The following is a 26,716-nucleotide window of genomic DNA, read 5'->3' as shown; positions in this document are numbered from 1 at the left end:
ATATCCTGCCTGTTTGGCTCTGCCCGGAGCTATCATCGGACGTGGCAACAGTGTCTCCCGATCCCCCCGCCTCAGCCTCAAGTATCTATGTTGCAATAGTCTATCTGCCCCAGGGCTAGGGTCAGTCTGTTATATCTGGTGTAAATCTCCTGTCTTTTATGGTGTCCTGTGTGAATTTAAGTATGCTCCCTCGAATTCCCTCTCTCTCCATCCCCTCCCAGAGGACCTGAGCCCTAGAACCATGCCTCAGGATTACTTGGTCCTGATGACTCCTGGCTGGCCCCGGTCTACCTGGTCGTACTGCTGCTCCAATTTCAACTGTTCTGCCTACAGCTATGGAACCCTGACTTGTTTACCAGATGTGCTACCTTGTCCCGGACCGGCTGTTTTCGACACTCTCTCTCTACCGCACCTGCTGTCTCAACCTCTGAGTTCTCGGCTATGAAATGCCAACTGACATTTACTTCTGAGGTACTGATCTGTTGCACCCTCTACAATCACTGTGATTGTTATTTGACCCTGCTGGTCATCTATTAACTTTTGAACATCTTGAAGAACAGTCTGGCCTTGATGGCCGTATACTCTTATAAACTCCACCCAGCACAGCCAGAAGAGGACTGAATATCACTCAGAACCTGGTTCCTTTCTAGGTTTCTTCTTAGGTTCCTGCATTTCTAGGGTGTTTTCTTATTCACTGTGCTTCTACATCTGCATTGCTTGCTGTTTGGGGTTTTAGGCTGGGTTTCTGTATAACACATTATGACATCTGCTGATGTAAAAAGGGTATCAATGAATTTGATTGATTTATTCAACATCTGGAGGAAACCTGGCACAATCCCTACAGTGAAGCATGGTGGTGGCAGCATCATGCTGTCGGGATGTTTTTCAGCGGCAGGGACTCGGAGACTAGTCAGGATCGAGGGAAAGATGAACAGAGCAAAGTACAGAGAGATTCTTGATGAAAACCTGCTCATGAGTTATTAGCTATGACTATGGTGAACGTACACCTGCCAACAGGACAACGACCGTAAGCACTCAGCCAAGACAACACAGGAGCAGCTTCTGAACAAGTCTCTGAATGTCCTATATATATATATATATATATATATATATATATAGGTCTCTCTATACAGTTGAAGTTGGAAGTTTACATTCACATAGCCAAATACATTTAAACTGAGTTTTCACAATTCCTGACATTTTATCCTTGTAAAAATTCCCTGTCTTAGGTCAGTTATTTTATTTTAAGAATGTGAAATGTCAGAATAATAGTAGAGAGAATGATTTATTCCAGCTTTAATTTCTTTCATCACATTTCCAGTGGGTCAGAATTTTACATACACTCAATTAGTATTTGGTAGCATTGTGTATTTGGGACAAACAAAATTAGTATTTGGGTCAAACATTGTGGGTAGCCTTCCACAAGCTTCCCACAATAAGTTGGGTGAATTTTGGCCCATTCCTCCTGACAGAACTGGTGTAACTGAGTCAGGTTTGTAGGCCTCCTTGCTCACACACACTTTTTCAGGTCTGCCAACAAACTGCCTGTGGGATTGAGGTCAGGGCTTTGTGATGGCCACTCAAATACCTTGACTTTGTTGTCCTTAAGCCATTTTGCCACAACTTTTGGAAGTATGCTTGGGATTATTGTCCCTTTGGAAGACCCATTTGCGACCAAGCTATAACTTCCTGACTGATGTCTTGAGATGTTGCTTCAATATATTCACATAATTATCCATCCTCATGATGCCATCTATTTTGTGATCTGCACCAGTCCCTCCTGCAGCAAAGCACCCCAACAACATGATGCTGCCATCCCCGTGCTTCACGGTTGGGATGGTGTTCTTCGGCTTGCAAGCATCCCCCTTTTTCCTCCAAACATAACGAGGGTCATAATGGCCAAACAGTTCTGTTTATGTTTCATCAGACCAGAGGACATTTCTCTAAAAAGTACGATCTTCGTCCCCATGTGCAGTTGCAAACAGTAGTCTGGCTTTTTTATAGTGGTTTTGGAGCAGTGGCTTCTTCCTTGCTGATTGACCTTTCAGGTTTTGTCGATATAGGACTCGTTTTACTGTGGATATAAATAATTGTGTACCTGTTTCCTCCAGCATCTTCACAAGGTCAATTGCTGTTGTTCTGGAATTGATTTGCACTTTTCGCAGCAAAGTGCGTTCATCTCTAGGAGACAGAACGCGTCTCCTTCCTGAGCGGTATGATGGTTGCGTGGTCCCATGGTGTTTATACTTGTGTACTATTGTTTGTACAGATGAACGTGGTACCTTCAGGCATTTGGAAATTGCTCCCAAGGATGAACCACACTTGTGGAGGTCTAAAAAGACATTCTGAGGTCTTGACTGATTTCTTTAGATTTTCCAATGATGTCAAGCAAAGAAGCACTGAGTGTGAAGGTAGGCCTTGAAATACATCCCCAGGTACACCTCCAGTTGACTCAAGTGATGTCAATTAGCCTATCAGAAGCTTCTAAAGACATGACATAATTTTCTAGAATTTTCCAAGCTGTTTAAAGGCAGTCAACTTAGTGTATGTAAACTTCTGACCCACTGAAATTGTGATACAGTGAATTATAAGGGAAATTATCTGTCTGTAAACAATTGTTGGAAAAAGTACTCGTGTCATGCACAAAGTAGATGTCATAACCACCTTGCCAAAACTATAGTTTGTTAACAAGAAATTTGTGGTTGAAAACGAGTTTTAATGACTCCAACTTAAGTGTATGTAAACTTGGTACTTGCTACCAGTCATAAGTTTGCACACACCTACTCATTCCAGAGTTTTTTTACATTATAATGTACAGTATTAACATTGCAAAGGACATTGAAGGCATGCGTTCAACCACATAATGTAATGCTTTTGCAAGGTAATAACAGAGGTAGAGGTAGAGATGCATATTGCATCAGCAGAACAACATATGTGAAAGTGTTGACAGATAGAATATAATTAGCAGTGAGATAATGAAAAAGGGAGAGCAGGTCAATTTCCTTCTTTTCAATGCTCACAGAAATTGCTCAACTCAAACACTTGACTGCACAGCAGTGCTGTAATTACAGACCTTGGTAAGGCAAAATACTCACTACTCACTGCCTGCCCACTGGGCTGACTGCATGACCTCTTGACATCTTGTTCATAAAGGTCAAATGCAGATGTTTCCATTGATGAATAATGAAATTGTTTTGGATTAAAATGGTCAACATCAAAAACAAAACTAACTTCTTAGCTTAAGTTTAATTTCTCCAGCAAGAATTGATCTAGGACTGTCTGGGAGTGGAGAGGAGAAAACGGAAAACTATCTGTTCTTTGCAGAGAGGTTTGGAAGTCTCTTTCTATCTGTCTATAAACTAATTTACCTCCTGGTGATGTCACCTGGAAGGGCAAAATTCCACCCACCATACAGGCTGAAATTTCAGGCAGTCTTTTCAAACAGCTCTTACACTAAAAAGGGAATTATCATAATTTTCACAATTTCACAGTATTATTCCAACACCATAGTGTGGAAATATGCAGTATATAAAACACAGGAAATCACATTTGACTGCACTGGGCCTTTAAGGGTTTATTTGTTACAAAGAAGGTGACCTTTCTAGAGAGTTTTTCCTAGCCACAGTGCTTCTACACCTGCATTGCTTGCTCTTTGGGGTTTTAGGCTGGGTTTATGTACAGCACTTTGAGATATCAGCTGATGTAAGAAGTGCTATATAAATAAATCTGATTTGATTTGATTTGGTATTATACCTTCGGCTAATATGGTGACTCATTTACAGAATCACTTACTGCATTATGTAAAGTGCACAATTAAAAGTCAATATTGCTAGGCCTATATCAAAATCGTTTAAGTAGGCAGCTACATATTTAGTTTCAAGATGCTCTCTAAGGACGTTGAATAATCTTGAGTCTAAGATTGAGATTGCACTTTAAAGGAGTTGTGTACAAATCCTGCATCTTGTTTCCTTTCCTTACTTTTACTATGTTCAGTCTGAGGACACTGTATGAATATTAATGCAATCTGGAGTGCTATCACAGGCTCACAGCACAGAACCTGTGGTGTTATCAACAAAAGATGGCCAGACAGAGTGGGTGTGACTGGTCAGGGGTCGGGCATGTCTACTGACAAGAGTAGGCGTAACCAGCTATAAACTAGGGGAGAGGGTGGGATCATCAGCAGAATGAGTCATCGTAAGACAAAGACATTACAGACCAAATAAAGGTTCTTTCATACCGCTGTGCAGTGAGAAAACATGTTACAAATGTGATGAAGGGAACCAGCATCTCCTGGTAATAGTCTTCCCCCAATTCAGACAGAAAGAGAGAGAGATAGTGAGAGATACAGAAAGGGAGGATAGAGTTTTTTTTTAAAGAGGAGAGAGAGTCAAACCGTCCCTGACCTAGTACAAACAGCCATTGTTTAAGCGTAGAGAAAAGAAGCTTCATGGAGAAAGGCTTTAGTGTGGAGCTACTGTCTGATGTAGCTACAGTAGAGAGGTTCCTCTCCTCTTCGTCCTGATGCTCTGAGCCAGCAGCCAGCCCACCGCTGCAGCATACAGCCCTCCCCTGGTGTGGAACAGCCAAGCTCAAAGCTGTCAGTGAGGGCTCCACCAGGGATTTGGTGTGTAAGTGTGGGAAGTGCACTGTTAATATCATTCCCTGCTTCGGCTGCTTTAAAAAATGCCAGACAGAAGGACTATGATCCACCCAGCTCACCTCTCTCTATCTATTTATACCAGAGAAATATGATGCTCAGTGGGGGACCACTAATAACAACCCCACACATTGACATGCAACACAAGACTCCCCAACCTGATTTACATTCAACCCCCAGCTAGCATTCATCATTGTCTTGTTGCGCTGAAGTCATATCAAAAAGCACCGAGGTAAGTCAACAGCAACAACAAAGAAATTGCTTTGCTGCTCAAATACAAATTGGACAAATAGGAAAATAAGCAAAGCACCCAGTTATTTGTCATTGATAACAGCCAAGGTTAGACTACTTTGAGACACAATTTAAAAACAAACAACTGTATTTTGTGAAGAAAACAATTTCCTAGTGTTTGTCAATATTTATCTTCATAAGGCACACTGGGGGTGTGCTTCATTGATCTGCTGCTGTTGGCTTTTCTACTAATATAGAAATACACTTGCTATGGATACAAATGAGTGTAATACACTAAACACTGACTTTATGAGAATGAAAGTGGAAGCTTGTAATATCATCTTTTCAACAAAGCCCTAATGGGATATTTCCATACAGGATTTACCCCAGTGTTTTACTCAAAAGGCTCAGACTTTCTACGCGGGCCAGCACCCGTGTCTCATTAGGCCATGGCTCCAGGGGACCTGCTCTCACTTGGGGACAAAGCCAGGCCACTGGTACTTTCAGCTGTCATTTACATAACAATTGAATAACCCGCCGGCTTATTGCAAAGAAAAAATGCATGTAGGCCTACCTTTATTTGTTAAAGGTAGCCTAGTGGTTAGAGCATTGGACTAGTAACTGAAAGGTTGCAAGATCAAATCCCTGAACGGACAAGGTAAACATCTGTTGTTTTGAACAAGGCAGTTAACCCACTGTTCTTAGGCCGTCATTGAAAATAAGAATTTGTTCTTAACTGACTAGCCTAGTTAAATAAAGAAAAAAGAAAAAGAAATACATTTGCCTATCTTTATGAAAATGTGTTTGAAGTGCATTATGTCTATTTTGCTAGAGCTAGCTAGATGATCACACTCAGTTCAAGCAAGAGTTAACAGTAGGATGGTCGGTAAGATGACAGTGGAATGACCGTAGGATGATAGTAGAATGACATGAAGATGGCAGTAAGATGACAGTAGGATGACAGTAGAATTATAGTAGGATGGCAGTAGGATAGCTATAGGATTATAGTAGGATGGCAGTAAGATGACAGTAGGATGATGGTAGGATGACAGTAAGATGATAGTAGGATGGCAGTAAGAAGACAGTAGGATGACCGCAGAATGATAGCAGGGTGACAGTAGGATGACAGTAGGATGGCAGTAAGATGACAGTAAGATTACAGTAGGATGATAGAATGGCGGTAAAATGACAGTAGGATGACCGAAGGACGGCAGTAAGATCACAGTAGGATGACCATAGGATGATAGTAGGATGACCGTAGGATGACCGTAGGATGATAGTAGGATGACAGTAGGATACGAGCGACAAACTATGTAAACACGCACAGAAGCAGTGTGCCTCTCCAACAGCAATTTACGGGAATACGAATGTGCAAAATCCGAAATTCGCTAAGTGAAATGAATGAAGCTAGTGTCCCTAATGATCAATGAAGACCTGTAATTCTCCAATCAGGGGAAGGTAGGCACAGATCTACATTGCATACACTGGTGCTGCTCCTGAGTCTTTGATGCAGTTTTAGCACATTTTGGGATTTGGAGCATGAAAACCACCAGAATCATTGAGAAAAAAACATTAAAATGAACGGAACATTTATATATACTGTAATTTCATAACAGCTATTTATTTATGATTCTGCCTACCTTGACCACACGTCACTGGTGTATGAAATTAAAAAGTCGGAAATAGTTTTTGAAAACTGCATTTTAATTTACTTTAAAAGGAAATCTGTTAAATTGCATAAATGGACAATCAAATGCATTAACGCGTCTCAGAGACTTGGTCAACACAGCATCACTGTCAGATTCTCCCTAGGAGAGGTGGGTGTGGAGTCAGGCGCAGGAGAGCAAGAATATCTAAGAAAGGCGTGTTATTACTGTCCACGAACACAACAGGCACAGGACCACAAGCGTAGCCACAAGAACACAGGAACGCAGTCTAGTAAACCAAACGGAGGAAACCCTCCTCTGCTAAACTAACGTGCGGGCGAAACAGTCCCGTGAAAATACACCTGCTTAACAGTAAAAAAACACAACCAAAACCAACGACAGTAATACAACAATCCCGCACAAAACCTAGCGGGTAGGGCGAGGTTAGTCGCTCTGGATAAGAGCGTCTGCTAAATGACTTAAATGTAAATGTAAATGTTAAATACCCCACTGAAACTAGACACAGGTGAACACAAGACAGACACAACCAAAGGAAAAAGGAAAAGGGATCGGTGGCAGCTAGTAGGCCGGCGACGACGACTGCCGAGCGCCGCCCGATCAGGGAGAGGAGCCACCTTCGGTGGAAGTAGTGACAGTCACAAAACAATTATTAAAAACAAAGTGTTTGTGGTGTGTCATCTTATCATAGTCTTCTTTGAAGATCAACACTGTGGCCATATGTATTATGCATGAGAACTGACACCAATTTCCGTTCCCTGACAGACCTCTTGATGTTTTCTTAAGGATATAACACCACTGCAATAATGAAAACTAGCCCTGGGCATCCCCGCAGGGTGTCCACTACAGACTACTACCACGCAACTTTCACAAAGAAAATGAACGTATTGTTTTTGAAGGACCCAACTCTCAAGGCTCGTCAGAAGTGGGAAAGCCCTCTAAACAGAGAGGCTTTGCAGATACTTGGAAAATAAACTTTCTGTTAGGTGTGCGGATTTCTAATGGGAGGTGGCACACAGTCTTACTTAAAATGGTCTCTCTCTCTCTCTCTCTCCCTCTCATAAGTCAAACAAACGGTCTGTGCTGTCTTTTGTGCAAAGAAAATAACCAGCACCCTTACACCGATGTAACCATAGCAACAAGCAGTGGTGTTTATAAATCACTATTAGCAAAAACAATTAGCCTGTACAGACTGTATTGAAGAACAGGCATCTGGGTAAAATTTACTCTTGATACAAATCAAATAATGATTAACTATTGACCAACGAGTAGTTTTGTTTGGATCAATGTAACCTGTAATCTATTGCTTATCTCTGGAAGTTATGTTTCCCTCTCCAGTGGATGTACAAAGCTCAGCTACTACAATCATTTATTTTGGGAAATGAGCAGTTCCTTTATGCTTCTCTGTTGTGTGCCATCCTGGGGATAACCTTTGTCTTGTTCTAACAGCCTCTGTTGGCTCAATACACATCACTTTCTATCACTGAGAATGGTCTATCAGCCCATGTCCTGCACTTTATTGTCCTACCTTGCTACCTTGCGGAGCAGAAAAGGGTCGTAAAAATAGCACTACCTTTCTTTCTGCATTTTATTGCTGAGAGAGAAGAGCTGCAGCCTGTTGCTGATCTTGTCCTGTTCAATTATTCATCCCTAGGCATCGTTTCCCCCAATACACAGATTGCAATCCTTTAGGAACGCTGTAATCACATATCTCCTGACCATGCCAGACCATGAATGGCCTGATGCATAATAACGGTGCCATGTCATGTTTGCATGTTTTCCATTCTCAGGGTGTTGGCCCCATTAGCCATTCAGAACTATATTGGGTTCCAGGTGAGTAGTGTCGCGCCACGCTGAAGTCAACCACGTGAGACGGGGAGGGGGCAGCTAGAATTACATCCTGTGATACCTCTAGGTCAGGTTACTTCCTTCAATGGAGCTACATTTCAGCTTTGTTTTGCTTCGGAGCGACAGTTCCTTTGTCACACAGTATTTACAGAGGGAAAAGCAGTGTGCACAGTAGGAAGTGACATTCAAGATAGTCCAATGGAAGCTTAATGAGATTGGAATCCCAGGTGGTTGAGGGTACAGGCCAAGAGGGTAGACTGGGTTACACAATGTACTGTACTCTGACCATTCAAACCCCCTACACAGACAAATCAATTAATGAAAGGGAAGCACAGGTGAGGCTCTCTATCGCACCTTGGATCCAATTAAGTAAATTAGGTAAATTAATTAAATCTTCACTTGCCTGCTGTTTAAAGATATACAGTAGGCTATGTTTGACTGGTTCAGAGTGTTAGGGGAAAGTTTTAAGAATGGAAGACCGAGAATGCCAGAATGGTGGAAGAATAAAATCTCATGCATCCCTGTGGGAGAGACCATATTGCCCACCTGCCTCTTCCATCTCTGACAAAATCTGCTAAATTATTTACACATATTTCTATGCATAATGATGTTACTGGTACAGGAGGTAACAGATGTCTGAGGACCTGAGCTGACTTAGTTGGAATAACATTTCAGAGCAATGTGTGCTGCTGTCTCAGGACTGGTTATAAGTAGGGTAGAAAGTCCCTTATCCTCCGTTACTAAACTCAGCAAAAAAAGAAACGTCCTCTCACTGTCAACTTCATTTATTTTCAGCAAACTTAACATGTGTAAGTATTTGTATGAACATAACAAGATTCAACAAATGAGACATAAACTGAACAAGTTCCACAGACATGTGACTAACAGAGATGGAATCATGTGTCCCTGAAAAAAGTCAAAATCAAAAGTAACAGTCAGTATCTGGTGTGGCCACCAGCTGCATTAAGTACTGCAGTGTATCTCCTCCTCATGGACTGCAACAGATTTGCCAGTTCTTGCTGTGAGATGTTAACCCACTCTTCCACCAAGGCATCTGCAAGTTCCCGGACATTTCTGGGGGAATGGCCCTAGACCTCACGCTCCGATTAAACAGGTCACAGACGTGCTTAATGGCATTGAGATCTGGGCCCTTCGCTGGCTATGGCAGAACACTGACATTCCTGTCTTGCAGGAAATCACACACAGAACGAGCAGTATGGCTGGTGGCATTGTCATGCTGGAGGGTCATGTCAGGATGAGCCTGTAGGAAGGGTACCACATGAGGGAGCATGATGTCTTCCCTGTAATGCACAGTGTTGTCATTGCCTGCAATGACAACAAGCTCAGTCTGATGATGCTGTGACACACCGCCCCAGACCGTGACGGACCCTACACCTCCAAATCGATCCCGCTCCAGAGAACAGGCCTCGGTGTTATGCTCATTCCTTCGACGATAAACGCGAATCCGACCATCACCCCTGGTGGATCAAAACCTCAGTGAAGAGCACTTTTAGCTAGTCCTGTCTGGTCCAGCGACAGTGGGTTTGTGCCCATAGGCAACGTTGTTGCCGGTGATGTCTGGTGGGGACCTATCTTACAACAGACCTACAAGCCCACAGTCCAGCCTCTCTCAGCCTATTGCGGACAGTCTGAGCACTGATGGAGGGATTGTGCGTTCCTGGTGTAACTCGGGCAGTTGTTGTTGCCATCCTGTACCTGTCCCGCAGGTGTGATGTTCGGATGTACCGATCCAGTACAGGTGTTGTTACACGTGGTCTGCCACTGACAGGATGATCAGCTGTCCGTCTTGTCTCCCTGTAGCGCTGTCTTAGGCGTCTGACAGTATGGACATTGCAATGTATTGCCCTGGCCACATCTGCAGTCCTCATGCCTCTTTGCAGCATGCCTAAGGCACATTCACGCAGATGATCAGGGAGCCTGGGCATCTTACCTTTGGTGCTATTCAGAGTCAGTAGAAAGGCCTATTTTGTGTCCTAGGTTTTCATAACTGTGACCTTAATTGCCTACCCTCTGTAAGCTGTTTGTGTCTTAATGACCGTTCCACAGGTGCATGTTCATGAATTGTTTATGGTTCATTGAACAAGTATGGGAAACAGTGTTTAAACCTTTTACAATTAAGATTTGTGAAGTTATTTGGTTTTTTACAAATTATCTTTGAAAGACAGGGTCCTGAAAAGGGGCTGTTTCTTTTTTTGCTGAGTTCATAACACTTACTGCATGATAAAGTAGAATGCAAATACAACACACAAGGTCAGCAGAAAATATGTCTTCATACTTCCTACTGCCACTATCACATTTGCATCCCTGTTAAGCCAAGGGGCAAACATTACATCACACAATGAGGTCACAGGCCTGGATGTTTTCATCATTATGTTGTCTTCAGTGGTGACTTAGGATGAGGACACAGCAGTGGCTAATATCAGCCATTGATGGAAACATCTGCAGTGTGACATTGCTCTCTCAGGCAGGGCTATTTCAGACTTCTAAACCCAAACTTTCTATTTTCACTTTACATTCTTCCTCTAGCAGTTGGCCTAGCAAGAAAACAGTTAATATATTTCCACAACTAGCATCCTGTCCAGGGGGTGTAGTTGTACATCAAGTTGCCTTCTGGGCGATTCCATGCCAGCAGGAGTGGAAAATATATTTGGTATCTCAGATTGTTCTGGCAATTCTCAATTCTCACAAACTTCATTGGGAGGAAGGATGGCTGAAATGCTTTTTACATTTGTATCACAAACCACTACATACCCCATATGTCAGAGCACACTATAAGGAGGATAATGACACCAATATGTATCTGTATCATGTACAGTTCACAGCTATAAGGATCTTTCCGGAAGAATCTATATGTCTTAAAAGGTCTTAAAATGGCTACTTTCATCATGATTTTCTCAAAAATGCTTTGTGATACAAATGTAAAGAGCACATCAAACATCCTTCCTCCCAATGATAATTCTATGTGAGAATTTCTAGAACAATCTGAGAGAGAAAAATACAATTCTGCTCCATTTGGCTTGGACAAGATATACTCCAAAGATTTCCAAAGCATACAGCATTTGAAATACGATTTAAAAACGGTTTGGTACCCCAGTGGGTTAACAGACTTGTGTGGTCAAGGGTGCATAGATAGGCTATGTATACCTATCAGCTATGGAGTCCATGTTTGGCAATCAGGATTTCAGTTATCGGATACCAGCACTGAGACAAAGGAAATATATTCTGCATAAACACTATGAATGAATACCATTAATGCTAACTGGGGTGTCTCGTCCAATGTGCATTTGCTTTGATCCAAAAGTCTCAGAGGGTAGTGCCTTAACCATGTTTTCTTTTCATTACCATAGGATTATGGAGCATTACAGGGACATAGAGGCTTGGGAGGTTTTGAAATGTCCAGAATATGACACGAGCCATGTTAAATTGTCCAGCGCCTCAAAGGGACATCACTCAGTTAAATGACATTAAGAGAACTACATGTGATGCTGCTCCAAAATCTACTGATTATGATGTGGCGGTTCCTGCCACTCAATATTGCCTTCATGAAGGTAAAGCCATTAGGAATGCTGATGATTACGGTTAACACCTGATGCAAGCCTCATGTCAGTCAATGCTCGGTGACCTCTATCTGAACTCCATCTAGTGGGGCCTTCCCTGGTGGCAGGCATCATGCTTAGTCTCTCTCCACCTGTTTATTTATGCATACCCATCACAGTACCTGAGGGCCAACACGTCCATACTGGAAAGGTTATGTTTGACTGTGTTGCCATGTGAACTTTTCATTTGGATCATTTCTGTTCAGAGTCCTTCGTTATCCATACTATTTGCTCATTTAAATTCCTGTCCCTGTGTGGAAGAGAGAATGTTTGGCTCCCCAAATATCCCAGATGTATTTTTGGCCAGTTGTTCCCACATTCTGTTTTAACCTCCTCACTGTGAGACAGATAGGGCACAATTGTATTAAACATGCCATCTTCCAGAATAGAAATTGGTTCATGAAAGTAAATTTTACATTTATGTGGCATTTGTGATGACAAAGCTTTGACCCACGGTCTTCCATTACAGAACTTCCACAACAATTGTATCTGTAGCTCCCCATGAATTGACCATCAATTTTACATATGAGTCTCCCCATGAATTGACCATCAATTTTACATATGAGTCTCCCCATGAATTGACCATCAATTTTACATACGAGTCTCCCCATGAATTGACTATCAATTTTACATATTAGTCTCCCCATGAATTGACCATCAATTTTACATATGAGTCTCCCCAGGTATTGACCATCAATATTACATATGAGAGTCCCCATGTATTGACCATCAGTATTACATGTGTCTCCCCAGGTATTGACCATCAGTATTACATATGAGTCTCCCCAGGTATTGACCATCAGTATTACATATGAGTCTCCCCAGGTATTGACCATCAATATTACATATGATTCTCCCCAGGTATTCACCACAGGCTTTTCTCAGTGTAAGGAACACATTATTCATAAGGGTTGTACTTTTTAATTAAACATTCATATATCAAGACATATTCAGTGCACTGGGGGAGACAAAACAGCAGTGTGATACTGTTGTAGTGAAAGCATTTTCAAGAGTTACAAGAATGTTACCTTATATGCCTGAATTAATGTGCAATTGTATTTGTGTAGTTGACATGTGCTACAGTATATGTCTAGTGAGGTAAAACGTGAACTATTCTGTATGGGCAAAATAGGCTGCCAATTGATACACCAGTTATACACCAGTCATTGCTGAAGCACAGACTCTTTCAAACCAACATTACCCTCAGAGATGTCTTCAGTTGTGAGGTTCAATAAGTGCTTCTTGCCTGTGGGGTAAAATTACATATTGGGGACTGTTAAGTGAAAATTGCTATTGCGAACATCGACCACTTTATTTGTTGAAGTGCTTTGTTGCTACATTGTGTAAAAGATTGTCTGTGATGTTAAGTACCATATGCCAAAACAGTCATTGTAATCAAATTATTAAGCTAAATATAATGTGTTAAATTCTTAATTGTAGTGTAAAATAGGTCATTTTGGTATGGCCAACCATTGTAACGTTAAAAACAACCACATGACGTGTTTGAACTAGGCTATTGCCACTCAAGGGAAGAGAATGCATCACCAGAATGCCAAGTGTCCTCCAAGGACATGTTTTAAAGGAAGGGCACAACCAAACAAGAAAATAGTAGGAAGTAAAGAGTAGGAAGTAGGGAGTAATGAGTATCTAATAGGAAGTAAAGAGTAATGTTGCTTCACGGAAACATGGCTTACTGGGAAGACGCTATCCGATGCGGTGCAGCCAACGGGTTTCTCCACGCATCGCGCCGACAGAAACAAACATCTTTCTGGTAAGAAGAGCGGCGGGGGCGTATGCCTCATGACTAACAAGACATGGTGTGATGAAGGAAACATACAGGAACTCAAATCCTTCTGTTCACCTGATTTAGAATTCCTCACAATCAAATGTAGACCGCATTATCTTCCAAGAGAATTCTCTTCGATTATAATCACAGCCGTATATATCCCCCCCCAAGCAGACACATCGATGGCTCTGAACGAACTTTATTTAACTCTTTGCAAACTGGAAACCATTTATCCGGAGGCTGCATTCATTGTAGCTGGGGATTTTAACAAAGCTAATCTGAAAACAAGACTCCCTAAATTTTATCAGCATATAGATTGCGCAACCAGGGGTGGTAAAACCTTGGATCATTGTTACTCTAACTTCCGCGACGCATATAAGGCCCTGCCCCGCCCCCCTTTCGGAAAAGCTGACCACGACTCCATTTTGTTGATCCCTGCCTACAGGCAGAAACTTAAACAAGAGGCTCCCACGCTGAGGTCTGTCCAACGCTGGTCAGACCAAGCTGACTCCACACTCCAAGACTGCTTCCATCACGTGGACTGGGACATGTTTCGTATTGCATCAGATGAAAATATTGACGAATACGCTGATTCGGTGTGCGAGTTCATTAGAATGTGCGTCGAAGATGTCGTTCCCATAGCAACGATAAAAACATTCCCAAACCAGAAACCGTGGATTGATGGCAGCATTCGCGTGAAACTGAAAGCGCGAACCACTGCTTTTAATCAGGGCAAGGTGTCTGGTAACATGTCCGAATATAAACAATGCAGCTATTCCCTCCGCAAGGCTATTAAACAAGCTAAGCGTCAGTACAGGGACAAAGTGGAATCTCAATTCAATGGCTCAGACACAAGAGGCATGTGGCAGGGTCTACAGTCAATCACGGACTACAAGAAGAAACCCAGCCCAGTCACGGACCAGGATGTCTTGCTCCCAGGCAGACTAAATAACTTTTTTGCCCGCTTTGAGGACAATACAGTGCCACTGACACGGCCTGCAACGAAAACATGCGGTCTCTCCTTCACTGCAGCCGAGGTGAGTAAGACATTTAAACGTGTTAACCCTCGCAAGGCTGCAGGCCCAGACGGCATCCCCAGCCGCGCCCTCAGAGCATGCGCAGACCAGCTGGCCGGTGTGTTTACGGACATATTCAATCAATCCCTATACCAGTCTGCTGTTCCCACATGCTTCAAGAGGGCCACCATTGTTCCTGTTCCCAAGAAAGCTAAGGTAACTGAGCTAAACGACTACCGCCCGTAGCACTCACTTCCGTCATCATGAAGTGCTTTGAGAGACTAGTCAAGGACCATATCACCTCCACCCTACCTGACACCCTAGACCCACTCCAATTTGCTTACCGCCCAAATAGGTCCACAGACGATGCAATCTCAACCACACTGCACACTGCCCTAACCCACCTGGACAAGAGGAATACCTATGTGAGAATGCTGTTCATCGACTACAGCTCGGCATTCAACACCATAGTACCCTCCAAGCTCGTCATCAAGCTCGAGACCCTGGGTCTCGACCCCGCCCTGTGCAACTGGGTACTGGACTTCCTGACGGGCCGCCCCAGGTGGTGAGGGTAGGCAACAACATCTCCTCCCCGCTGATCCTCAACACGGGGCCCCACAAGGGTGCGTTCTGAGCCCTCTCCTGTACTCCCTGTTCACCCACGACTGCGTGGCCACGCACGCTCCAACTCAATCATCAAGTTTGCGGACGACACAACAGTGGTAGGCTTGATTACCAACAACGACGAGACGGCCTACAGGGAGGAGGTGAGGGCCCTCGGAGTGTGGTGTCAGGAAAATAACCTCACACTCAACGTCAACAAAACTAAGGAGATGATTGTGGACTTCAGGAAACAGCAGAGGGAACACCCCCTATCCACATCGATGGAACAGTAGTGGAGAGGGTAGCAAGTTTTAAGTTCCTCGGCATACACATCACAGACAATCTGAATTGGTCCACTCACACTGACAGCGTCGTGAAGAAGGCGCAGCAGCGCCTCTTCAACCTCAGGAGGCTGAAGAAATTCGGCTTGTCACCAAAAGCACTCACGAACTTCTACAGATGCACAATCGAGAGCATCCTGGCGGGCTGTATCACCGCCTGGTACGGCAACTGCTCCGCCCTCAACCGTAAGGCTCTCCAGAGGGTAGTGAGGTCTGCACAACGCATCACCGGGGCAAACTACCTGCCCTCCAGGACACCTACACCACCCGATGTTACAGGAAGGCCATAAAGATCATCAAGGACATCAACCACCCGAACCACTGCCTGTTCACCCCGCTATCATCCAGAAGGCGAGGTCAGTACAGGTGCATCAAAGCTGGGACTGAGAGACTGAAAAACAGCTTCTATCTCAAGGCTATCAGACTGTTAAACAGCCACCATTGAGTGGCTGCTGCCAACACACTGTCATTGACACTGACCCAACTCCAGCCACTTTAATAATGGGAATTGATGGGAAATGATGTAAATATATCACTAGCCACTTTAAACAATGCTACCTTATATAATGTTACTTACCCTACATTATTCATCTCATATGCATACGTATATACTGTACTCTACATCATCGACTGCATCCTTATGTAATACATGTATCACTAGCCACTTTAACTATGCCACTTTGTTTACTTTGTCTACATACTCATCTCATATGTATATACTGTACTCGATACCATCTACTGTATGCTGCTCTGTACCATCACTCACTCATATATCCTTATGTACATATTCTTTATCCCCTTACACTGTGTATAAGACAGTAGTTTTAGAATTGTTAGTTAGATTACTTGTTGGTTATCACTGCATTGTCGGAACTAGAAGCACAAGCATTTCGCTACACTCGCATTAACATCTGCTAACCATGTGTATGTGACAAATAAAATTTGATTTGATTTGATTTGAGTATGACTTAGGGAGTAATGAGTAGGAAGTAGGGAGTAAAGAGTAGGAAGTAAAAAGTAGGACATAGGAAGTAAAGAGTATAAAGTAGGGAGTAAAGTGTAGGAAGTATATAGTTGAAAGTAGGGGGTAAAGATTAGGAAGTAGGGAGTAACGAGTAGGAAGTAGGAAGTAAAGAGTAGGACATAGGAAGTAAATAGTAGGAAGTAAAGAGTAGGATGTGGGGAGTAAAGAGTAGGAAATAGGGAGTAACGAGTAGGAAGTACAGAGTAGGAAGTAGGGAGTAACGAGTAGGAAGTTGGGAGAAAAAGAGTAGGACGTAGAGAGTAATCAGTAGGACATAGAATGTTACAAGTAGGAAGTAAAGAGTGGGACATAGGAAGAAATTAGTAGGAAGTAGGGAGTAAAAAGTAGGACGTAAGGTGTAAAGAGTATGACATAGGATGTAACAAGTAGGGAGTAACGAGTAGGAAGTAGGACATAACAAGTAGGAAGTAAAGAGTAGAACATCGGAATTAAAGAGTTGTAAATACGGGGTAAAGAGTAGAAAGTAGGGAGTAACGAGTAGGACGTATGAAGTAAATAATAGAAAGTCGGGAGTAAAGAGTAGAACATGGGAAGTAAATAGTAGGAAGTAAAGAGTAGGACGAAAAGATTAGGAAGTAGGGAGTAAAGAATAGGAAGTAGGGAGTAACGTGTAGGAAGAAAATAGTAGGAAGTAGGGAGTAATGAGTAGGAATCAAAGAGTAGGAAGATATCCTTTAACATTTTATTTAGGTTGTCATCATTTTATAACCACAAAATGGATTGGTTAATTACTCCAAATCTTTCTGGAGGCAATGGCATGGAGGCATGGAGGTTGAAAAGGTCAAACCTCCAGTAGATTACGGCAAATTCAATCAAAAGTAATGAATGTTCAAATATGAAGTTGTGTTATGCTGCTGGTATAATGAACTGTCATAAATAATTCACATAGTTCAACACTAGCGCAGATCTATCAAACGTTTATGTGGGGGAAATGGACGAAAGGACCTGTTAACAGAGAAAGGCGGCTTAGCATATTTACTTATTATCAGTATGCAAATGTCCTTGTCCAGGTCACAATAGAATTGCACTAGTTGACTTGAGCCAAAATAGTTTGATAAATACTTTTCCAAATTCTTTGACCTACTAGACCAGTGGTCACCAACCGGTAGATCCTGATCGACTGGTCGATCTCCAAGCCATTGCTAGTCGATCACCAAACATTTTCCTATTTTATTTTATTTGTCTCAGGCTGCACTCGATTCAGCAGCCCTAGACCCGGGTAGGCAAAGTGTTCCCATTTTGAACCATTTCATGTGTCTGAAGGTAGAACTCTGCCTACCCGGGAGGCACAGAGAGCAAATCAAGTGCACGTATAGGCCTATCAATGGCCAATCAGATAGCTCGGATCACTGTGTCTGCTCAGTTTCCTTGCACCATAGACTGTAAAAAGAAACGTCGAACACACAGCAAAGTTGATAATGTGAGATTTCAAAACTTTTAAAACCATGATTAGAGACTCAACAAATACATCAAAGAGCTGCTGTTTTTATAGTTGTAATTCAGCACTGTCAAAATTTTATTCAAAACTTTTATAAGCCATAAAATGCACATTCTCCCTACTTCCACTCACGCTACAACCAGCACTGCAGCTGCAATTAATGGGTATAGCAGAGTGTTTCCATAAATTGAGGAATATTTCACATTCTCTGGTCAAAGGAGTAACAACATGAATTGGGGCATGAGGCAGAAATAATGCAGTGCAACTTATGTTTCGCCATCAGCTGGAAGACTGTCCCCTATTCTCAGCTGAGGGAGGTAAGAGGCAGACTCACCGCAGCTCCCTCCTTCCCCTCAGACTGACCATCAGAAGCAAGTCTTCAGTCCAATTTTTTTTTATATATTATGCTCACAAGTAATACAACAAATGATCTATTACCAGTGTGATCATACACATAAGACGTTGAAATACAATTTCTAAATGGTCAACATTGGCAGGGCAATTCAAACATAGACATACATCGTCAGTATGGTCATCAGTACATCTACACATCAAATATTCCACCCAATCTTATATTTCCATACAAGGGGCAATTAATAATGTCAGTGAATTGCATGAAACGCTCCATTAAAAAGTAAATGTACTGGGCATTAAGCCTACTGCACAAACCTAATTTTTAATTGGTTAATGTTGCATAGGCTTATGTTTTTTATGTAATGTTTTTTTTTATCCAAGCGATAGATCTTGGCTTGCATTTTCACTCAGAAACTGATCTTGACTCCGAAAAGGTTGGTGACCACTGTGCTAGACAGTTGTTTTGAAGGCTTAATATGTGAAGAAGTTTGATGAGCAAGGGTAGTGAAGTATGAAGGACAGGATAATTGTTACGATGGAGAATAAAAATAATATTTCCTTTTAAAATTTTTCCTTTTGGTCTTTTATGCTCCTTCTTTCCAACATACACATTTACTTTTTAATGGAGCGTTTCATGCAATTCACTGACATGATTAATTATGGAAATACAAGATTGGGTGAAATCTTTGAGCAAGTTATCAAAGGTTCTGAGTATATGTACTGATGACTATATCCCCTCACTAAGCTGTGAAGTATGTCTGTAATAAGCGGGTTGTGGGTTGAGTGAAAGTCTTTCTGTGTATTTGTATCTGAGAGTCTTAGCCATATGTGCCTCATTAATAAGAAGCAATCAGAAATGTTGCTGCTGCAATGATCAACTACAACTCTTGTTCATGAGCAGCCTGAAATGATTTGTTTTATACATGATAAGACAAACTGCAGATTAGATTTTTTTTTCTATCCTTCTTGAAGAGGGCTTGGAGTTATAGTTCCCCAAATCAATGTCCAAAACTAAACAATTATAGATGATTAGCAAGCCTAGAAGTATCAACTTGAACAAATTTTCCCGCAAACTTTACACATCTTTTTTTTAAATCTTTGATTTACAATATGTAGAAACTATGAGAATGGAAAGGTTCAGGACTTTTGTGAAACATCACAGCACAGTTGAAAAATATATAGCAAATAGAAATCAAAACTGGATGGTGTTCAGAGATAGATGGGAGGGGTTGATGGTAGCTAAAGGGTGGAACTAAAAATACCCCAAAAGCAAGATAACTAATGTCAAATATACTGTGTCCGTAAAATGTATATAGTATGTATAAGCTGGAAGTAGAAGCCTAAGTTCTCTTGTCCATTGCTGGTGAAGATTGATACGTGTCATGAAACATACACTGTTGTACACAAAACAGACACATACAACAGTTAAGATTCAAGGGGTTAGATATTTACAATCCTAATGTACCTTAAATATTTTAAACTATTTTTGATCTCAAAACCACACACAATAAACACAACACACTGTAAAATACATTGTGGAAGATACAGAGAGGGAAGAGTGACCATAGAGACTCCCTTTGGAATAACAGGGTTACACACCACCTCCATCACCACCACTCAATCCAAAAGGCAGCTCTGAAAACTGACAACGTGTCAGGTTAGATTCAGCCATCCCACATGGCTTGGTCAACAGTGTGACAGCTGCTCATGCCCAATATTAATCTCATCCTAGTTCTGTTCTTTAGTGTCAGCTTCCATGTCCTGGATCATTCCTTTAGTCTGCCGGACCTACACCGCCTCCTTATGAAGACTGATACCATTCCTTTTTACTCTGGGCTTAGTCAGCCAGCTGCTCGTATGGGCGATATTAATAGCAGCACAATCAAGGTGTATCACTGATGATGCATTTTGGAGATTTGTCTTTTTTTTACATGACTGTAGAATAGAATGTAGCTGTCTGTACCCATGTACTCAGTACAGAGGGATCACATAACTCTTCCTATATTTGCCTTGGACAAATGGCAACATCATGTAAAACATTGCCTTGGCGACATAATAAAAAGTTTTGCCTCTTTCTAAGAGCCATGATTTAATTGTTTCAAACAAGTGAAGTATAGGCAGCATTTAAACAGATTTTAAACCCTGAAGGTGGACTAGTGCTGCTCACACAAGTGGCTGGCTTGGATTTCATCAGTGGCACATTGTTTATTTACCTGTCCAAATTCAGACGGGCTTCTCAGGGTACATGTGTCAGGGGGAGCCATCAGTCCTTAAGTCACCTGTCAGCCGCCCTAATTCCTGAAATCTCCAGCCCAGAAGATATAAAGCAGTCATGGAGTCACTTCAAAATCAGTTTAAAGTCCATCACAAAATGGACTTAACAGCCAGTGAGAAGAAAATCAGGAAGTTCATGGAAATGATGAAGGTTGGACATTAATCAGGTTTAGGTAAATATTATGGCTGACAGTCTTCAGTTCAGTGGATTGTTCAGCTCTGCATACAACCAGTGCATACTGCTCATTCCTTAACAATTATGGTGTGGTTTTAATGAAACCAATCCTCTCTGAAAGAAAGATAGGGTGAAGGTGAAAAGGCACTGAAAGTAAAGTTCCCTTTCAATGTAATTTAAGATTTCTCATGTGGATCAGTTGGTAGAGCATGGTGCTTGCAACACCAGGGTTGTGGGTTTGATTCCCACAGGGGACCAGCTGGAGAATATACACACTCACTACTGTAAGTTATCCTGGATAAGAGCATCTGCTATAAATGACTGAAAATAGCATTGGAGTTGTTGATGATTATTGAATTAAGGACATTCAGATCATGTTGACTTTCTAGGAACTTCCATGATTTGTTTTTAAGACCCATGTACACTGAGTATATCAAACATTAGGAACACCTTCCGAATATTGACTTCTACCCCCTCCCACCTTTTGCCCTCAGATCAGCCTCAATTCGTCAGGGCATGGACTCTACAAGGTGTCGAAAGCGTTCCACAGGGATGCTGGCCCATGTTGACTCCAATGCTTCCCACAGTTGTGTCAAGTTGGCTTGATGTCCTTTGGGTGTTGGACCATTCTTGATACACCCAGGAAACTGTTGAGCATGAAAACCCCAGCAGTGTTGCAGTTCTTGACGCAAACCAGTGCGCCTAGCACCTACTACCATAACCCGCTCAAAGGCACTTACTGTACATATTTTGTATTAGCCATTCTGAATGGCACACATACACAATCCATGTCTCAATTGTCTGAAGGCTTAAACATCATTCTTTAACCAGTCTCCTCCCCTTCATCTACACTGATTGAAGTGGATTTAACAAGGGACATCAATAAGGGATCATAGCTTTCACCTGGATTCTCACCTGGTCAGTCTACATCATGGAAAGAGCAGGTGTTCCCAATGTTTTGTCACTCAGTGTGTGTGTGTGTGTGTGTGTGTGTGTATAGACACCATACACAATATCCTCTTTGTGCTTGAGGCTACTGGATGTTTACCTGGAAACCTGGCATTGTGACAGGACCATGAGCGATCATCCTTTTGTCTGGAATGTGTTTTGACATCTTCCTGTGTGGGGGTGGGATGGCTGCATCTACTGCTGTGGGGTGGACAGGGATTTAAGCCCAGAGTGTATGTGCACAGCAGGAGGGGGCCTGGTGCGATCAAGGACATGCTGATTTTTTTTGCATTGACTGTTGCGCTGGCTCTATGCACACTCACACATACTTCACTGACATTCCAACACACACACACACACACACACACACACACACACACACACACACACACACACACACACACACACACACACACACACACACACACACTTTGACACTCTTTCACACCCTTCACATATGCTGCTGCTACTCTGTTTTTTAGCCCTACTTATATGTACATATTAACTTTGTATTCCTTGTATATAGCCTCGTTATTGTTATTTTATTGTGCTACTATTTCCTTTTTTTTTTTAATGTAAATGTTCTTAATTTGTAACTCTGCATTTTAAGGGCTCGTCAGTAAGCATTTCACGGTAAAGTCTATACCTGTTATATTTAGCACAGGTGACCAATAACATATGATTTGATTACATTTTGATTTGGTGTGTTAATTGGAACACTGTCAGTCATCCATGAATAGGGAGGGGGGGTACAGGACTGACTGCCACATAGGGCTGGGCGATATGGCCAAAATATCATATCATTTAAATAAAAAAATACGGTATGAAGGTATTTGTCGGTATTTGTCGGTATTTTATTCATAAAAGTTCTAAATTTGCTTCATGAGTAGTGCATGACCCTAGGGTGGCAACACATTCTAAATGATTTCTCCATTCGGATGTTTATTATAATTCTATAGTTAGAATATAAATAATAGTGGGCACTTTGAATACAGTGAAGTTTGACAATGCAACAAAATGAAAATGCCATGAGTTATTGTGACAGGGTAGGAACCAAAGTGATGTTCTGTGTTTTTAGGGGACCCTATAATCTTTGGCTACATTATATCTTTATTCATATAGCCAACATATTCCTATTCCTCTTTGATTTAGAAGATACTGTTGCACAAACAACATGCTGATTTAGGCCTCCACCAGCACTGCTATCAGGCTGCAATAGCTAGCTACATTTGCTCGGACTCAGTACTTTTATTAGCTAGCGATTAGCATTAGTGGCTAACATGATTTAGCTTGACTTGCTAAGAAAACACAAACTAGCTGTTTGCAGATGTAAGAAACACAAACTAATATCATAATTATAGAACGCCTGTGGATTTATATTAAGATCAAATTGGAAATAGAATTGTTGTCATCAACATTGTTGCATGTGCTGTATTGACCATGCAGACTGAACGAAAGTGTCTCGTGGTCAAACAACAACAAATGCGCTCCTTGAGTGACATGGGGTGGGACTAGGTCTGTGTGGAAAGCAGCATGGAGAGAGAGAGCGGAGAGGGATGATTTAAGTAGCGGAGTAAACTATAAAAATGGACGTTACACACAGCATATCACATTTAACAAACCAAATATTCAAATACCGTTATAGAAGGTAAAGTAAAAACCCAAACCGGTCCGTGCATAGATACCGGTATATAGTAAAATACGGACTACCGCCCAGCCCTACTGCCACAGTCTGCATAACACTGATTTATAATGAGCTGTATGAATTTGGGTAGAAGATTGAGGGGAGAACATAAAACACTTACTTGAACATGATTTATTTAAGACTAAAAATCTTTATCGTAAGCCAATCTAATTTTATTTGTCACATGCACCGGATATGACAGGTGTAGACCATTAAACTTTTAAAAACATTTTAACCCCAAAAATCTGATGCCTTAATTTACATGTTGGACATCATTTATATGTTTTTAGCAAAATTTCAAGTTTTTTTTCCAAAGTCCACCGAGCACATTGGAAGAGATTAATGTTGACTGTTTATTCCCATGGCAAATAATTCAAATGGCAGAAATCAAGTTAATCTAGTATATGTGTTTATAGCTTTGCTGTAGCCTGATGGCATACTCCTCCCTGACCTATCCCCTAGCTGTAATTGTATCTCGCTAGATAGAACAACGTTTTGTATCTGTGCTACCAAGCAGCACTAGTGATTACGCAGTCTAGCCCCTGGGATATGAACGGTGACCACATGGCCATTTACTTCCTCTGAATTATCCCTGATGACATTTAGTGTGGTAACACAACACAGGCCAGCCTAGGGAACCATCTTATGAGAGGACACACCATAGAGACATCCTATTAAAGTATTCTAATTCCTAATTCTAGATGTAAAGTTTTAAAGTGATGTTCCATGCATTATATAATCAAAATTCACCAAACTCACCCACAAAGCATTTGAACTGTGAACATGGAAAATTAACATATCTTCTACTTTCTGCTATTGTGTGGTGTATTATGTGATCTATGTTTTATATAGGTCAAATGTGTCAGATGCAGAGAATAACAACCATGGTAAAGACCCAAAATACTCTACAACCACTGAGTGGACAAAACATTAAGAACACCGGATCCAGGTGAAAGCTATGATCCCTTACTGTCACTTGTTAAATCCACTTCAATCAGTCTAGATGAAGGGGAAGAGACCGGTTAAAGAAGGATTTTTAAGCCTTGAGTCAATTGAGACATGGATTGTGCATGTGTGCCATTCAGAGGGTAAATGGGCAAGACAAAGATTTAAGTGCCTTTGAACGGGGTATGGTAGTCGGTGCCAGCCAGGTTTGTGTCAAGAACTGTGACGCTGCTGTGTTTTTCACGCTCAACAGTTTCCTCTGTGTATCAAGAATGGCCCACCGCCCAAAGGACATCCAGCCATCTTCAAACAAATGTGGGAAGGTCTTCCTAATGTTTGTCACACTCAGTGTATGTGTGAATGAATATCCTCCCTATTCATTTTAGCTAAGAATATAGAAGTTTGTCTAAGAGGTGTAATCAGACTAAGTGAAATGTTAGGCAGGTATGTGGATTTGGAGTTGATGATTGTACTACTTTTCGACCTCATTTGTTTTTGTTGGGTATATCGAATTCAACTTTCCAAACATTTCTTTGTCCACTTTCCACGTTTTCCCAAAAAGACACGAGAGGGACCGATTAGGGAAATGTGTCTGAAATGGTCTCCGTCAGTGAGCCATTTTCACCTCATCTCTGTGACAAAAGGACGGAGGGCATTGATGACAAACCATTTAGCACGAGTGCAGAGGCACAGGTGCTGATGCCGTTAGCTGCAGACAGCTTTCACATAGGCCTAATGCAGTGCCACTATGCTGTCAAAATAGCACCCTGATCACATTTTCACATCAGGTTTTAGAGTAATCTGTTGTTTATGTTGGGTTATATGTGGTGATCGAGGCCATTCAATAGTCCATTAGTCCTCAATCAAACATAAACCCAATTAAAAAGGGAGGCTAACTTCATCATCCTTGTCTGGGAATTAATACAATGATCAGCTACTAGTAATCCAATGTAATATTATGATCAGCTACTGGTAATCCAATGTAATATTATGAGCAGTTACTGGTAATCCAATGTAATATTGTGAGCAGTTACTGGTAATCCAATGTAATATTGTGAGCAGTTACTGGTAATCCAATGTAATATTGTGAGCAGTTACTGGTAATCCAATGTAATATTATGAGCAGTTACTGGTAATCCAATGTAATATTGTAAGCAGTTACTGGTAATCCAATGTAATATTATGAGCAGCTACTGGTAATCCAATGTAATATTATGAGCAGTTACTGGTAATCCAATGTAATATTATGAGCAGTTACTGGTAATCCAATGTAATATTGTGATCAGTTACTGGTAATCCAATGTAATATTATGATCAGTTACTGGTAATCCAATGAGGTTATTCATTATACATTTACAGGATGCCTTAAATTGTGATATTAACTAGTCATTTGAGTTGGCTTTCTGTGTTAATATGGGTCAAGCAATGAGGTGTACCTACAGGAATCTGGTTGAATACCCACCCACTCATCCTATGCTCCTCCATTGATCACATCAGGACCCTGTGGGGTGTCATTTAGCTGTGCATTCTGCAGTAGCGCAGTGAGCCAACGTCTCTTTTCAAATATGCCACCAAAGTCCCAAGCTCTAAATTTGACATATGGCAGCGGGACCCTCCCAGATTGGCTAACGTTCCCAGAAAGCCGTTTACTGACTTGCCACTTCACATTACACCTCTCACTCGTACCCTATTCCCTCTGATAGTGTTGAACTGTGATTACAAACTTTTGCTGACTGCAAGTTTAAGAGAAGATATTCCTGGTGGGGATGTGGAGGGCTATATGTTTTCCTACTCATGACATTTCAATGAATATATATTTGAGCTTTCTGGAGACCATACATTAGTCAGCTAGGTCCCCACCTGCGGTCAAGTGGCCGGCTCGTCAATCAAACACTGTGAAAAGCCAGACCCGGTTGGGAGCTTAGGCCACTCGCTCTCATATCCCATCATCATCAAGCATTCAAGAACCACAAACACAAAGAAATATACAACAACCACACGTCTCCATCCAATACACGACAACCACACGTCTCCATCTAACACACCACAACCACACGTCTCCAACCAATACACAACAACCACATGTCTCC

Source organism: Oncorhynchus nerka, linkage group LG5 (assembly GCF_034236695.1).
Source record: "Oncorhynchus nerka isolate Pitt River linkage group LG5, Oner_Uvic_2.0, whole genome shotgun sequence".
NCBI classification, from domain to species: Eukaryota; Metazoa; Chordata; class Actinopteri; order Salmoniformes; family Salmonidae; genus Oncorhynchus; species Oncorhynchus nerka.
This window is presented reverse-complemented; position numbering follows the sequence as displayed.